This window comes from Dipodomys merriami, unplaced genomic scaffold (genome assembly GCF_024711535.1).
Source record: "Dipodomys merriami isolate MVZ:Mamm:240054 unplaced genomic scaffold, mDipMer1.0.p SCAF_107, whole genome shotgun sequence".
NCBI classification, from domain to species: domain Eukaryota; kingdom Metazoa; phylum Chordata; class Mammalia; order Rodentia; family Heteromyidae; genus Dipodomys; species Dipodomys merriami.
The window spans coordinates 66,892-79,245 of NW_027202349.1; positions in this window are offsets into that span (position 1 = coordinate 66,892).

Genomic DNA, 12,354 nt, shown 5'->3' on the forward strand with positions numbered 1-12,354 from the left:
TATCACCTTAAGCCTAACCCTCACCCTAACTCTAACCCTAAAACTAACCCTAATCCTAACCCTCATTCTCACACTAACCCTAACACTAACCCAAACCCTCACGCTAACCCTCACCCTAACCCTAAACCTAAACCTAACCCTCACCCTAAACCTAATCCTAACCCTAACCCTCAACCTCACCCTTACCCTAACCCAAATTCTAACCCTAACCGTCACCCTACCCTAACCCTAATCCTAAACCTAACCCTCACCCTCACCATCACCCTCACCCTAACCCTCACCCTCAAACTCACTTTCACCCTAACCCTCAAACGCACCCTAACCCTCACCCTAACCCTAACCCTAACCCGCACCTTCACCCTCACCCTCAGCCTAACCCTAAACTTAACCCGAATCCTAAACCTAAGCCTTGCCCTCAAACTAAACATATCCCTCACCGTCAACCTCACCCTAACCCACACCCTAACCCTCATACTCAACCTCACCCTCATCCTAACATTCACCCTCACATTAAATATCACCTAACAATAAACCTCACCCTAACCCTAACGTTAAACCTAAACCTAACCCTAAACCTCACCCTAACCATTATCTTCAGACTAAACCTTACTCTAAAGCTAACATTAACCCTCACACTAACCCTAAGCCTCTCCCTAACCCTAACCCTACACCTCACCCTAACCCTCACCCTAACCCTAAACCTAACCCTAACCCTCACCCTAACCCTAACCCTCACCCTCACTCTAACCATCATCATCACTCTAATCCTTACCCTAAACCTAGCCTTAACCCACACCCTAACCCTCACCCCCTCCCTCACCCTCACCCTCAACTGAACTCTCACACTCACCTGAACCCTCACCCTCACCCTAACCCTCACCCTAACCCTAACTCTCAACATAACCCTCACCTAACCTAATACTCACCTTAACCCTAACGCTAACCCTTATCTAAGGGAAAAACTCACCCTCATCCTCACACTCACCCTAACCCTCACCATCACTGTAGCTTTCACCCTAAACCTAAACCTCACACTAACCCTCAACCTCACCCTCACCCTAACACTAACCCTAACCCTAACCCTAACCCTAACCCTCACCTTCACCCTAACCCTAACCCTAACCCTCACCCTAAATCTATCCCTTACACTAACCCTAACCCTAACACTAACCCTAAATCTCACTCTAACCCTAACCTTAACCGTAACCCTCACCCTGACCCTAACTCTAAACTTAACCCTAACTCTCACCCTAACCCTAACCCTTACCCTAACTCTAATACTAAGCCTCACCCTAACCCTCACCTTAACCCTTACCCCAACACTAACCCTCACCCTAAACCTAAGGCTAACCCTAACCCACACCCTCACCCTAACCCTCACCCTTACACTCATACTAACTCTATCACAAACCCTATAACTAACCCTCACCCTCAACCTAACCCTAATACTAACCCTCACCCTCACCCTCACCCTAAATCTTACCCTCACCATAACCCTAACTCTCACCCTCATCATAACCCTCACTCTAATCCTTACCCTCACCCTAACCCTCACCCTAAAACTAACCCTAACCCTCACCCTAAACCTCACCCTAAACCTCCCCCTAACCCTAACCCTAACCCTAACCCTAACCCTAAAGCTCACCCTAACCCTAAACCTGAAACTCACCCTAACCCTCACCGTAACACTTACCCTCAACCTAACTTTAACACTAACCCTAATCTTCACACTAACCCTAAACCTAACCCTCAGCCTAACGCTCATCCTAAACCGAACCCTAACCCTAACCCTCTCTCAAAACCCTAACACGCATCCTCACCCTCAGCCTCAGCCTAACCTTAACCTAACCCCAATCCTAACCCTAACCCTAAACCTATACCTCAGCCTCACCAAAAGTCTAACCCTATCCCTAACTCTCACCATCACCCTAACATTATTGCTAACCCTAACTCTCAACCTCACCCTCACACTAACCCTAACCCTTACCCTCACGATAACCCTAAACCTACCCCTAACCCTAATCCTCACCCTAACCCTAACCGTCAACCACAACCTAACACTCAACCTGGCAAGAACCCTCACGTTCATACTCACACTCACCATAACCCTAACCCTAACCCTAACCCTAACTTTAACCCTAAGCCTCAGTCTCACCCTAACCCTCACCCTAACCCTAAATATCACCCTAACCCTAAACCTCACCCTAACATTCACCCTAACCCTAAAACTAACCCTCATCCTAAACCGCACCCTAACCCTAAGGATAACCCTAATCCTCACCCTCACCCTAACCCTAACCCTAACCTTTATCCTCACACTAATAATAACCCTATACATAACCCTAACTCTCACACTAACCCTAACCTTCACCCTAAACCTAACCCTACCCCTCACCCTAAACCTCACCCTAACCCTACCCCTAACGCTAACACACACCCTAATCATAACTTTAATCCTAACCCTCACCCTCACCGTCACCCTAAAACTCACCCGAACCCTAAACCTAACCCACAACCTAACCCTCATGCTCACGTTAACCCGAACCGTCACCCTCACATTAACCCTCACGCTCAACCTAAACCTCACCCTAAACATAACCTGCACCCTAACCCCAACACTAACCCTCACCCTAAATATAACACTGAACCTAACACTCACCCTCACCCTTATCCTCACCCTAACCCTAAACCTCACACTCACCCTCAGACTCGACCTAAACCTAACCCTAAACCTAACTCTAATGCTAAACCAAACCCTCACCCCCACCCTCCTCCTAACCTGAAAACTAACCCTTACCCTCACCCTCACTCTCATCCTAACTCTAAACCTAACCCTCACCGTTACCCTAAATCAAACCCTTACCCTAAACCTATACCTAACACTCACCCTAAACCTAAACCTCACCCAAACCCTCACCCTCACCCTAATCCTCAAGCTCATTCTAACCCTCACCCTCACCCTCACTCTAAACCTCATCCTAACCCTGATCCTCACACAAACCCTAAACCTAACCCTAACACTCAAATTCACATAAAACCCTAATCCTAACCCTAACCCTCACACTCACCCTCACCCTCACCCTAACTCTAACCCTAACCCTAATCCTAATGCTAAACCTCACCCACACCCTCACCCTAATTCTAACCCTAACCCTATCCCTAACACTCACCCTCACCCTTACCCTCACCGTCACCCAAAAACTCACCCGAACCATAACCCTCACACAAACCCTCATCCTCACCCAAAAGCTCAGCCTCACCCAAGCCCTCACCATCACCGTAAGCCTAACCCAAACCCTAACCCTCACCCTCACCCTCGGCCTCAGCTTAACCCTAACCCTAACCCTAACATTCACCCTCACCCGCACCCTAACCATAAACCTAACCCTAATCCTAACAGTAACCCTCACATTAACCCTAACCCTAACGCTTACCCTCACTCTAACACTCACCCTAACCCTTCCCCTCAACCTAACTCTAACCCTAACACTAACACTAACCCTCACACTAAACTTGAACCTCAACCTAATCCTAATCCTACCCTTCACCCTAAGCGTCACCCTAACCCTAACCCTTACCCTAACCCTAACCCTCATCCTAAACTTATCCCTAAACGTCACAGTCACCCTAAGCCTCACCGTCAACCTAACCCTCAACCTAAACCTCAACCTCACCCACACGCTATGGCTCAACCTCACTCGAAACCTAACCCTCACCCTAACCTTAAGGTTAACCCTCACCCACACCCTAACCTTATCCCTAACCCTAAAAATAATCCTAACCCTAACACTAACCTTAACCCTAACTCTAACCTAACCCTAACCCTAACCCTACCCGAAACCTCACACTTACCAAAACCCACACTCTATCCATAACCCTAAGCCTCACCCTAATCCTAACCATCCACCTAAACCTCACCCTCAACCTAATCCTCTCCCTAACCCTAACATTAACCTTACCTTACTGAAACCCTCACCCTCACTCTCACCCTAAACCTCACCGTAACCCTAACCCTAACCCTGACCCTCACTCTCATCCTAACCCAAACCCTAAACCTAACCCTCACCCTAACCCTCACCCTCACACTAACCCTAACCCTAAGCCTCATCCTAAACCTAACCCTACCCCTCACCCTAACCATCACCCTAACCCTAACCCTAACTCTAACCCTAACCCTCACCCTCAACCTTTCCCTAACCCTCACAGTCACCATACCCTCACCCTAAACCTAACCCTCAACCTAACCTTCATCCTCACCCACACCCTAAATCTCAAAATCAACCGAAACTTAACCATCACCCTAAAGCTCACTCTCACCCTAAACCTCACACTAATCCTAACACTCACCAAAACCCTAACCCTAACACTCACCCAACCCTAAATCTCACACTAACCCTCAAGCTCAACCTAATCCTCACCCTAACAATAACCCTAACCCTTTCCTAACCGAAACACTCACCCTCACCCTCACCCTCACCCTAACTTTCACCCTCATGCTAGCCCTCACCATAACCCTAACTCTAAACCTCACGCTCCCCCTTCCCTCCCCTCCCCCAACCCTAACACTAACCCTAATCCTAAACCTACCCCTCACCACTACCCTCACCCTCACCCTAACCCTAAACCTCAACCTAAAACTCACCCTAACCCTAACACTAACTCTTACACTCACCCTAACCCTATCGGAAACACTAACAATTACCCTAACAATAACCCTAACCCTATTCCTAACCCTAACCCTCACCCTAACCCTAAACCTCAACCTAACACTCACCCTAACCCTAACACTAACTCTTACACTCACCCTAACCCTATCGGAAACACTAACAATTATCCTAACACTAACCCTAACACTATTCCTAACCCTAACCCTCACCCTAACCCTAAACCTAACCATAAAACTCACCCTAACACCAATCCTAAAACGAATCCTCACCCTAACACTAACCCTCATCCTAACCCCAAACCTAACACTCACTTTAACCCTAAAACTCACCATAACCCTCACCCTAACCCTAACGCTAACCCTAACCCTCACCCTCAATCTAACCCTCAACCTAACCCTTATCCTCACACTATCCCTAACCCTGTCCCTAACCGTAACCCTCACACTAACCCTAACCCTCACCCCAACACGAACCCTAGCCCTCACACTAACCCTCACCCTAACCCAAACCCTAATACTAAACTTCACCCTAACCCTAAACCTAACCCTAACCCTCACATTAACCCTAACCCTCACACCAAACCCTTACCCTACCACTCATCCATCCCCTCACCCTATCCCTAAACCTAACCCTCACCCTAACCCTAAACTTCACCATCACGCTAACACTCACCCTAACCCTAACCCTCACCTAAACCCGAAACCTCACACTTGCCTTCACCCTAACACTCACCCTCACCCTAAACATCACCCTAATCCTAACCCTCACCCTAACCCTAACCCTAATCCTCACCCTAAACCTAACACTCACCTTAAAACACACCCTCACCCTAATCCTCACCCTAATCCTAACCCTAAGCCTTTCCTAACGGAAACTCTCACGCTTACCATAACCGTCACCCTAACCGTCACCCTCACCCTAGCCCTCACCCTAAAACTAAGCCTAACCCTCACCCTCACCATCACCCTCCCCCCCACCCTCAACATAACCCTAACCATAACCCTAATGCTAAAATTAGCCCTCACACTCACACTATCCAAAACGCCAGCCTAAACCTAACCCTAAAACTAACCCTACCCCTAACCCTCACACTCACCCTAACCCTCAAGCTCACACTAGCCATCACTCTAACCCTAACCCTTACCCTAACCCTAACCCTATCCCTCTCCTTCATCCTAAACCTCACCGTCACCCTAAACTTCACCCTAAACTTTACCCTCACCCTAAACCTCACCCTAACCCTAACCCTAAACCTAACACTAACCCAAACCCTAACCCTCACCCTAACACTAGCCCTCACCCTAACACTCACCCTAACCCTTACCATAACACTAACCCTCACCCTAAACCTAAGCCTAACCTAACCCTCACCCTCACCCTAACCCTCACCCTAACCCTTACCATCACACCAACCCTATCCCTAACACTCAGCCTAAAACTCATATTAAACCTAACCCTAACCCTAACCCTCACCTTACCCTTAAACCTAACCCTAAACCAAACCCTCACCCTAACCCTAACCCTCACCCTCAAACTCACCCTCAGCCTAACCCTAACACTAACCCTAAACCTATCCCGAACCCTCACCCTAACCCTAACCCTAATCCTAATCCTAAACCTCACCCTCACCCTAAGCCTTTCTCTCACCCTAACCCTAACCCTAACCCTCAAACTAACCCTAAACCTCACCCTAAACCTAACCCTCACTCACATCTACACACTACTCCTAACCCTAACCCTAAGCCTAAACCTCACGCTCACCATAAAACTCACGCTAACCCTTACCCTCAAACTAAACCTAACCCTAAACCTAACACTCACACACCCAAACCTCAACCTAAAATTAAGCATAACACTAACCCTAACCCTAACCTTCATCCTCATCCTCAGACTAAACCTAACCCTAACTGGAAACCTAACCCTCACCCTCACCGTCACCCTCACCCTCAGCCTAACCCTAACCCTAAAAATAACCCTAACCCTAACACTAACACTAAGCCTAACCCTAAACCTAAATCTAACACTAACCCTAACCCATACCCTAACGCTCAACCTAACCACAACCTTAAACCTAACCCTCACACTAACCCTCACCCTAACACTCACCCAAACACTCACGATAACCCTAACCCTATCTCTCACACTAACCCTCACCCTAAAGCTTATCCTCACCCTAACCCTAACCCAAACCCGAACCCTAACCCTCACACTAAACCTAACCCTCACCCTAAACCTAAACCTAAACCTGACCTAACCCTAAAACTGATGCTAACTCTCACCCTAACTCTATGCCTAACCCTAACCCTAACCCTCAACCTAACCCTTATGCTAACCCTAACCTTAACATTAAACCTAACCCTCACCCGAAACCTATCCCTAACCTTAACCCTAACCCTCAACCTAAGCCTCACCTTAACCCAAACCCTAACACTAATCGTCCCACTCACCTTAAGCCTCAACCTATCCCTTACCCTCACTCTCAATCTAACACTCACATTAACCCTTACCCTCACCCTCACCCTAACCCTTACCCTAACCCTAACCCTAACCCTAACACACACCCTAACCCTAACCCTAATTCTCACCCTATCCCTAAACCTACCGCTAACCCTTACCCTCACCCTAGCCCTCACATAACTCTAACCCTAACCCTAAACCTCACCCTTACCCTCACCCTCACACTAACCCTCACCCTCACCCTAAACATCACCCTAACCCAAGCCTCACCCTAACCTATTCCTAACCCTCACCCTAACCTTAACCCTCACCCTCACTTACCCTCACCCTAACTTTAACCCAAAACCAAACCCTCACCCTCAGCCTAAGCCTAACCCTAAACCTATTCCTAAACCTACCCCTCACCCTCACCCACACCCTACCCCTAAACCTAACCCTAACCCTCACCCTCACTAACACCCTCACCTTAATTCTAACCCTAACCCTAACCCTCACCCTAACCCTAAACCTCACCCTAACCCTAATGATAACCCTAACCCTCACCCTCAACCTCACCCTAACCCTATAGCTACCCTGAACCCTCACCCTCACCCACAACCTCACCCTAACTCTAACTCTAACCCTAACCCTCACCCTAACCCTAAACCTCACCCTAACAATAACCCTAACCCTCACCCTCACCCTCACCCTCAGTCTAACCCTAAACCTAATCCTAATCCTAAACGTAACCCTCACCCTCAACCTCACACTAAAATGAACCCTAACCCTAAACCTCACCCTCACCATCACCCTCACCCTAAGCCTAACCCTAAACCTCACCCTAACCCTAAATTCACCCTAAACCTAATGATTACCCTAACCATCACCCTCAACCTCACCCTAACCCTAAAGCTAACCCGAACCCGAACCCTCACTCACACCCTCACCCTAACTCTAAATCTAACCCTAACCCTCATCCTAACCCTAAACCTCACCCTAACACTAACCCTAACCCTCACCCTCACCCTCACCCTCAGTCTAACCCTAAACCTAATCCTAATCCTAACCGTAACCCTCACCCTCAACCTCACCTTAAAATGAACCCTAACCCTAAACCTCACCCTCACTGTCACCCTCACCCTAAGCCTAACCCTAACCCTAATAATAAAACTTACCCTAACCCTAACCCTCACCCTAAACCTAACCCTAACCCTAACCCTCACACTAACCCTAACCCTAACAGTCACCCTCAACCTAACTGTAACCCTAACCCTAATCCTAACCCTAACCCTCACCCTAAAACTCACGCTAACTCTAACCCTGATTCTCACACTAACCCTCAACCTAACCCTTACCCTCACCCTAACACTTACCCTAATCCTAAACCTAACCCTCACACTAAAGCTAACCCTCACCCTAATCCTAAACCTACCCCTCACCCTAACATTAACAACAACCCTAAAACTCACCCTAATCCTAAGCCTAACACTAACCCTCACCCTCACCCTAGCACTCTTCCTAACCCTAATCCTAACCCTAAACCTCACCCTAACCCTAACCCTCACCCTAACACTAAAGCTCACCCTCATCCTAACCCTTACCCTAACCCTAACCCTAATATTAACCATAACCATCACCCTAACACTAAACCTAACCTTAACCCTAACTCTCAACCTAACCCTCACCCCAAACCGAACCCTGACGCTAACACTCCCCTCCCCCTAACCCTCAAACTAAACCTTACACTCACCCTTACTCTAACCTCACACTAACCCAAAACCTCACCCTAATCCTAAACTTAACATTAATCTTAACCCTGACCCTTACACAAAACCCTAACCTTAACCCGAACCCTCCCCCTAACACTAACCCTAACCCTAACGCTCATCCTCACCCAAAGTCTCAACCTTACCCTTAATCTCGCCCTCACACTAACCCTCACACTTACTCTAAAAATCACCCTAACCCTAACCCTCACCCTCACCCTCACACTCACACTCAGCCTAACCCAAAACCTAACCCTAATCCTAACCTTAACCCTCAATCTTCACCCTAAACCTTAAACCTTCACCCTAAACCCTCAACCTTCACCCTAAACCTAACACTAACGCTAATCCACACCCTCACTCTCACCATGAACTTCATCCTCAACCTCACACTAACCCTAACCCTAACCTGATCCCTCACCCTAAACCTAAACCTCACCCTAACCCTTAAACTAACCCTCACCTTCACCCTCAAACTAAACCTAAACCTAACCCTCACTCTAACACTCACCCTCACCCTAATGCTAACCCTAAGCCTCACCCTCACTCTCACACTTACCCTCACCCTTAACCTCACCCTAAACCTAACCCTAAAGTTAACTCTAACCCTAAAACTATACCTAACCCTCACCCTCACCCTAACCCTACCCCCCAGCCTAACCCTCAACCTAACCCTAACCATCAACCTAACACTAACCCTAACCCTAATTCTCACCCTATCCCTAACCCTAACACTAAACCTCACCCTAACCCTAACCCCATCACTAACCCTAACCCTCCCCCTCCCCCTCATTCTCACCCTAAGCCTAACTGTAACCTTAATGCTAATCCTAACCCTAACCCTCACTCTCACCCTAACCCTGAACCTAACCCTAACGCTAAAACTCACCCTCAGCTTCATACTCACCCTCACCTTTAACCTCACCCTAACCTTAAAAATAACCCTAACCCTAACCCTCACACTACACCTAACACTCACCCTTACCCTAACCCTACCCCTCAGCCTAACCCTACCCCTCAGCCTAACACTCACTCTAACCCTACCACTAAACCTAACCCTCACCCTCACCATAACCGTAACCCTAAACCTAACCCTTCCCCTAACCGTTCATTCACCCTAAACCTAACCCTCACCCTGACCCTTACACTCACCATAACCCTAACCCTAACCCTATCCCTCAATTTAACCCTCACTCTCAACCAAACCCTAACCTTCAGTGTACTCCTCACCCTAAACCTAAACCTAACCATAACCATAACCCTCACCCTAACCCTCAAGCTAACCCTTACCCTCAACCAAACCCTCACCCTAACTCTAACCCTAACACTCACCCAAACCATAACCCTAACCCTCAACCTAACCATAACCCTACTCCTCACCCTAACCCTCATCATAACCCAAACCCTAACCCTAACCCTCAGCCTCACCCTCACCCTAAACCTAACTCTAACCCTAACCCTCAACCTAACCCAAACCCTCACCCTCACCCTCAGTCTAACCCTAACTCTAAGCCTAATCGTAACCCTCACCCTCACCCTCACCCTCACCCTAACCCTAAACCTAACCCAAACCTAACCCTCACCCTAACCCTCAAACTCACCCGAAACTTCACGCTAAACCTTACCCTCAACCGAACCTTAACCCTAACCCTAATCCTCACACTGATCCTAACGCTAACCCTAAACCTATCCCTCACTCTAACTCTCATCCTAAATCTAACCATTACCTTAACCCAAAGCCTAACCCTAACCTTCACCCTCACCCTCACCCTGAGCCTAAACCTAACCTTAATCCTAAGCCTAACCGTAACCCTCACTCTCATCGTCAACCTAAACCTAAACCTAACCCTAAATCTCCCCCTCACCCTCAAACTCTCTGTCATCCTAACTCTGAAAATTACCCTAACCCTAACCCTAATCCTTACTCTAACCCTAACCCTAACCCTAACCCTAACCTCAGCCCTAAACTTAACCCTCTTCCTCAACCTCAACCTCAGCCTAACCCTAAAACTAATCCTAATCCAAACCCTAACCCTCACTCTCAACCTCACCCTAAACCTAACCCTAACCTAATTCTCAGCCTCACCATCACCATATCCCTAACCCTAACCCTTTTCCTCACCCTAGCTCTCAACCTAACACTCACCCTGACCCTATCCCTCACCCTAACCCTAACCCTCACACCAATCCTAACCTGAACCCTAACCCTCACTCTCACCCTCACACTAAACCTAACCCTACCCCTCAACCTCACCCTCACCCTCACCCTCAACCTCAACTCACCCTCACCATAACCCTAACAATAACCCTAACATTAACCCTAACCCTCACCCTAACCCTAACCCTCACCCTCACCCAAACCGTAAACCTAACCCTAATCCTAACACTCCCCCTCCCCCTCCCGCTCACCCTAACCCTAACCCTAACCCTAAACCCAACATTAACCCTCCCCTCACCTCACCCTCAGCCTAACCCTAACCTTAATCCAAATAATAAACCTAACCCACACTGTCACCCTCACTTAAAACCTAACCCTAACCCTAAACCTCGCCCTTCCCCTACCTTTCCCATCAATCTCACCCTCACCCTAACCTTTACAATAACACTAACCGTAACCCTAACCCTCACCCTCACCCTAACCCTAATACTAAACCTAACCCTATGCCTAAACCACCCTCCCCCTCCCTCTCCAACTCAGCATAACCCTAAACCTAATCCTAATCCTAACCCTAATTCTGACTCTCACCCTCACCCCAAACCTAACCCTAAACCTAAACCTCACCCTGACCTTAATCCATACCCTAACCCTAACAATAATCCTAAACCTAACCCTAAACCTTACCCTAACCCTCACCCGAACACTAACTTTAACCCGATCATCAACAGTAAACCTAAACCTAACCCTCACCCTAACCCTCACCCTCACCCTAATCCTAACCTTCACCCTGACCCTGAACCTCTCCGTAACCCTAATCCTAAACCTAACGCTCACCCTAATCCTAAATTGCAACCTTATCCTCAACCTAACCCTAACCATAACCGTAAACCTCAGCCTCACCCTAACCCTCACCATCACCCTAAACCTCACCCTAAACCTATCCCTCACCCACACCCTAATACTCACCCTCAGGGGACCACTCCCACAAACACTAAACCTCACCCTCCCCTTAATCATCACACTAACCCTAATCCCCACCCTAACCCTAACCCTAACCCTCACCCTAACCCTCACCCTCACCCTCATCCTCACACTCACCCTAAGCCTAACATTAAACTTAACTAGTCCTAAACCTAAATCTCACCCTCACCTTCACCCTAACTCTAACCCTAACCCTAACACTAACCTTAACGGTCACCCCCACCCTAGATTTCACCATAACCCTAACCCTAACCCTAATCCTAAAACTCAAACTAACCCTAACACTAACCCTAAACATATCCCTCACCCTAACCCTAAACCTCACCTTAGCCCTAACCCTAAACCT